The sequence below is a fragment of the Marmota monax genome, unplaced genomic scaffold (assembly GCF_021218885.2).
Source record: "Marmota monax isolate L192 unplaced genomic scaffold, Marmota_monax_Labrador192_F-V1.1 WCK01_AAM20220418_F8-fsc00331, whole genome shotgun sequence".
NCBI classification, from domain to species: Eukaryota; Metazoa; Chordata; class Mammalia; order Rodentia; family Sciuridae; genus Marmota; species Marmota monax.
Window position 1 is genome coordinate 571253 of NW_026694212.1, and position 6000 is coordinate 577252.

Sequence of the window (6000 nt, forward strand, 5' to 3'; positions counted from 1 at the left end):
ACCATTTTTATTCATGTTTTATAAAAGAGGACATTGATGCACAAAGGGTTCAAACAATTTTTTTCAAGGTACACAGTTTCCCAGTGCCAGTACCAGTCTCTAAAACCCAGTAGGAAGTGAGCTAAGAGGGTTCACAGTGTCATTGGTAGTGTTGTTTTATTTCTGTAATATGTAAATGGAGGAAACTACATGCTTGCATATGTGTGGCTATACAAGCATAAAGAAAAGCATGGGAAGATTGACCCCAAACTATGCATGGTTACGTTGCCTATTAGATGAAGAGATTTGAATATGGTAAGGTGGTGGGGAGAATGATGGATTTTTCTTCACACAATAATAGTTTTATTTGCCATATAATTAGCATCTTATTTTTTTAAGTTCTATCACTGCATATATTTAATATCCATGTAATGCATTCAAGCCACACAGTCATTTTTCAGAGTACATTTTACAAAAAGGAAGTTAAATTTTCTTACAGCTTCTGGAATATTACTTAGTCAAAAAACCAGAATGACTTTATGACTTTTTCTGGCTAATGGATGGATCTGGAGACTATCATACTAAGTGAAATAAGTCAATCCCAAAAACAAAGGTCGAATGTTCTCTCTGATATGCGGATAGTAACACACTGTAAGTGGGGGAGGAAGGGAAGAATAAAAGTTCAGTGGATTAGAAAGAGGGGAATGAAGGGAAGGGAGGGGAAATGGCTTAGGAAAGACAGTAGAATGAATCAGATAGAACTTTCCTACGTACATATATGAATATACCACAAGTGAAATGTCACATCATATACGACCACAAGACTGGGATCCTAATTAGAATAAGTTATACTCCATGTTTTCAACATCTTATTGAGACATAATTCATACATCCTACAATTCACACATTTTTTAAGAGGGGGGAGAGAGAGAGAGAAAGAGAGAGATTTTTAATATTTATTTTTTAGTTATCGGCAGACACAACATCTTTGTTTGCATGTGGTGCTGAAGATCGAACCCGGGCCGCACGCATGCCAGGCGAGCGCGCTACCGCTTGAGCCACATCCCCAGCCCCACAATTCACACATTTAAAGTATGAAATCCCATGATTTTTATTATATTCCCTGAGATATGCATCCATCATTTTTAATATTTCTTTTATCCAAAAATGACATGCCCATTAGCAATTGCTTGTCATTCCCATATCCAACTCTCCAGGCAATCACTGATGTGCTATCTGACTCTATAGATATGCCATTTCTGGAAAGTTCATTTCAATAGATTCTTAGAATAGTCTATTGAGTCTGTCTTCTTCTATCCTACCATAATCCTTTCAAGGTTCATCCAGGTAGTAGCAAAAATTAACAGTATGCCATCCTTTTTTATGGCTGAATGTCCCATTATATGATTAGATCATTTTTGCCTTATCCATTCATTTGTTGGTGGTTATTTGGGTTGTTTCCACTTTTTGGCTATCAGAATTATACTGCTATGAAACATTCACATGTGAGCTTTTTGTGCACATTTTGATTTCTGTAATTTCAAGAAACATCAAAATGAAATCAAATATTTTAATATGGTGGAAATAAAGATGTTAACCATACATGTCAAAATCCTGGGAAAAAATTTTGATATTTTCTACAGGTGATTTTACTCCCTATAATTTTCATAACACTTAGACTGAAAATCTATTGGTAATGAGGATAGTGATTAAATGGTACTCATAGACTGTAATCATTATAACAAGTTTTTCTTTATCACTATCCCTCTAAACTCAACTGAAGAGGGGAGTGCAATAAATGGTAGCAGGGAGGGTAGATACATTCTATGCATGATATGTTCATATGTGGAAATGTCACTGAGAAACCCACTATATAATTAATATGACTGAAAATTATAACAAAAAGATAATGGTAATAAAAAGGAGGACTACCCAAAGGATGTAATCCTTTCTTTTGCCTTGGATGAAACTTGCACATCATTTACAGATATATAAAAGTCTCATTGTCACTTAAAGACTACAAACAGAATAATTTAAAAAATTGTACATGAACAAAAAAGTAGCAGAGTTGGAAAACTATAATTAAAACAAAATGTCTTTGATTCCAATGGTTAAAATCCAAGCCTATATATACGGGCTTGGAATGTAGCTCAGTGGTAAAGCATTTGCCTAGGTGAAACCTGGAATTAGATTCCCAGCACTGCAAAACTTTTTTAATAAATAAATAAAAGTATATGGCAATGAAGATAAACAGAAATCCAGGCAAAATAAGTGAAAATGGCTGTCACTCTTTTCCTAAGATTTATCTCCCCTGTGGTGGGGGGAAAAGCTTGAGGAATTTATTCATTTCAGTTGCTATATAGAATTTCATGACATAACTCTGTTTAATCATTGCTCTTGAAGAGTAAACCACTCTGGGTGTTTCTAATGTTTTGCCACTTTGAACAATGTGCCAGTGAACATATTTATACATAGCTCTAAATCCCATGTGCAGGAATTTCTCTATACAGTCCATCACACATGGTCAGAGGGATGAGCATCTTCAACATAAAAGATATTCTGAATTGCAGGAATTTATCTTGTTTCTGTCCTTAGAAAAAAGAAAACAACAGCTTTTAGATGCTTACTTATTAGATAGGTATAAAACTATACCTCCCTGCCATTTTAATTTACACTTCATTGACTATAAGTAAGGTAAAGCATTTTTCCACATGATTTCCAATTTCCTTCTGGACTTATCTGCTTATATATTTTCTATTTTATTAGGATACTTATACTTTCCTAAAAGATTTGTAGAAAGGATCCAACATGGCAGGCCAGAGGTGAGGCAGCATTCTGTGTCACTCTGTGACCTGGGACTCAAGAAGTGAGAATTCTGCTTCTCTGCAAGCGATATTCCTGCTTCTGCACAGGAATCATGGTCACCATGCCTGTGCAGGGCTCCAGGCCTCAGCTTCAGAGTTGGTCTCCCAACTATTCGCCCACACAGAACCACCGGGTACCTGAGTGGGGACCATCAGCACCTGCACCAAACTTTTGACCACACATCCAAGCAGAAATCCTAGATGCAGCTCCCTATGTGCAAGATCTCCAGCTGCCACTACTGTGTGGACCCCCATCAACCAATGTGGGGCTCTCCTGTTGCCCCCATCTTGGGACTTTGCAATAAAGAAGATAGTCCCCTACACACCATGGCACCGAGGAACTTCACACAGGCTGGGAAGACAACCAAAATCATACACTACACTCCACAGACCCAGTCTCTGAACTTATAATCCAATGCCATTGCCCGGCTCCCCCCACCCAATCAGACACTTCATTGCTAAAAGCAAATCCCTCCATCTTGAGTCACCTTCATCACCATCTTTAGTGAGGGCAACTTCTAGTTTGGAACTCCGGAAGGCCAGGTACCCAGTTTCTAACCACACCTGTCCCCAGCAGCTGCTAACCCCACATAGTGACTGCCTGTGGGGACAAGTTTATGGAGTATTGCATACATGGAATAACTTAAGGGCATCTGAGTGGCAAACCACTCCCCCATGCTAGGTGTGTGAACAGCAAACCACTTACCCCATAGGCACAGCCCTGGGCATGAGGCCATGTGTTGCAGTGTCTGGACTTGCTCCATGGCCCACTCCTCGATTGGTCGCTGGGAGGACAGTTAGCAGAAATTGCATTGGTGGCTGCCTGTAATCTGCTTAGCTACTGCCTGAGTATATATACATGGTAACTGCTCAATAAAATCAGACCTGCTTCCTGCTTGGTCTCCAGAGGTCTTGATTAGCAACTCCACAGCCACACTCTCCTCTACCCTGTTCCATGGACCTCCTCGCTGGATGAGAGAGAGCCCATGAAGCTGGCACCCCCAGAAGGTCCCAAACAGGGACCTGAGGTAAGCCTATGAGACAGGGTGTGGCCCTATCACAGAGTAGTGAGGAAGGGGAAATGGGGAACCTGCCTAGTTCCACCAAAGACTCGCAGCTGCAAGTGCTGTACACTCTCTTAGATACTAGAGGTTTAACCCTGAATAAGAGAGAAGCTCAGAAGTTCTGGGATGTTATGATTAATGCCAGTCCATGGATAAGTGCCGCTGATGTTTTTGAACCTAGGTCATGGGACAAGATAATGGCAAATACATGGCAAGCTGAAGTGAAACAGGGTTATACTTTACCACTACATTTTTTTTCTATTGTGACAGTCATTCAGCAAAGTTTAGGGGGCCTTGCAACAGACCCTTCTCATATAATGATGGCCCTGAAGGAAGATGAGACTGTGAAAGACAGGCAAAGGAAAAAAGTGGGGTTGACAATCTACCTCAAAGCAAGCAACCGCAGCAGGCACAGGAAATCAAGGGCGAGAATCTACTCCAAAGCAAGCAACCACACAGGTGCAGGAAGAAGAGAGGCAGGAAATGGTACTGGTACCATTAGCCTTCATAGTGCAGGAAGAGGTGACCACAAATGGCACAAGTGTGCCTTCTACTGACAGGCAAAGATTATATCCTTCCTTAAGTCAATGGCAACTGCCTCCTCATGAGGCAACACCAAAGCTATCAAGGGACTATGACAGCTTAGAAATGACCAGGCCACCAGACAGGCCCAAGCCATGGTCTCCCAGAAACCCATTCCAGAAGGCCAGAGATCCTTTTGAAGATCTATGTAAGATAAGAGATGAAAAGTGGGGTAAGGGAGTGAAAGCCTTCCTAGTCAACACGGCCCCACACCACAGAGCCTAGCTATTTGGTATCCACACACATTGGGTACCCTGAAAGAGTTAAAGAAGGCAGTAAAAGAGGATGGGACCCAGAGGCCATTTGCAGAGCAAATGCTCGAATCACTCAGTCTGGAGCTTAATTGCCCCCAAGACTGGAAAGACCTAGCCAGAGCAACTATTGAGTGTGACATTTTTGAAGTGGAAGGCATTCTTCTATGATGAATGTGAACAGTAGAGGGATCCTAACCACACCACAAATATTAACCTCCCAGATGCATGCTTGCAGGGAGAGGGAATCTACAGTTCCCCTGTGGTACAGGCTACAGGTCCATCAAATTATTTTTATCAAGTGTGGCTCTGTGCTCTGAGAGCCTGGAGGAAGTTGCCAGCTGGAGAAGTACAGTTTCTATACAGGGCTTAAGGCAAAAAGCCACTGAGGACATGCCACAGTTTATTGACAGAGTAAACAAGGTGGTAGAAGGGAAGGTGTCTCATGAAGAAGCTAGGGCTGCCTTAGCCAAGGAGTTGATCTGGGACAGACTAAATAAGGAACATAGAGCAGCAGTGGTGCCAGTACACAATGGCACACTGGATGACTGGATTTGGGCCACTCAAGATTTAGGGACACAAGGCCAACAGGCCATGTTAATGCCCTTGGTATTCTCAGCTCTGTCCATGAATCACCAAAATAGAGCAGATGGGTGGTGGAGCTGTGGAGGAAAAAGGCATCTCTCTTGAGATTGCCCTTCTCAGAGAGGAGGGGACAAACCGGGTCTCTGCCCACAGTGTAAGAAGAAATGGCACTGGGCTAGAGACTGGTCCATCAAGCCAAGACTGTGCAGGAAAGCCTTTAAATGCCTCTTGGGGCAACTCCTAGCCCCATGACCAAGGGAGGGTCCAAACAGAAGGAAACAAAAACAAAGACAAACAACTAATCAAATGGATATAAGGTGTCCTGGAATATGGTGCACAATTCCTATTAGTGAGAACAACAAACTCAGGGCAATGCTAAAGATAAATAGAACATTTTCAAGAGGTTGATGGACACAGGGGCTGACTTATTGTTGCTGAGGTTAGAGGAGGTACCAAGTCATGGGCCACTAAACCAGGGTCCAATGTTACAGGTATTGGAGGACTAACCTCCTCTTGGCAGGCAGAGCAGGGCTGGACATGGGAAGACAGGGATGGCAACCAAGGGACCGTCTGCCCTCTAGTGGTGGAAGGAATACCTAACAACCTATTTGGCAGAGATCTTGGGCTCTGTGGGAGCAGTGCTCACTACTGATGACCAGGCCTTCTATGATAACA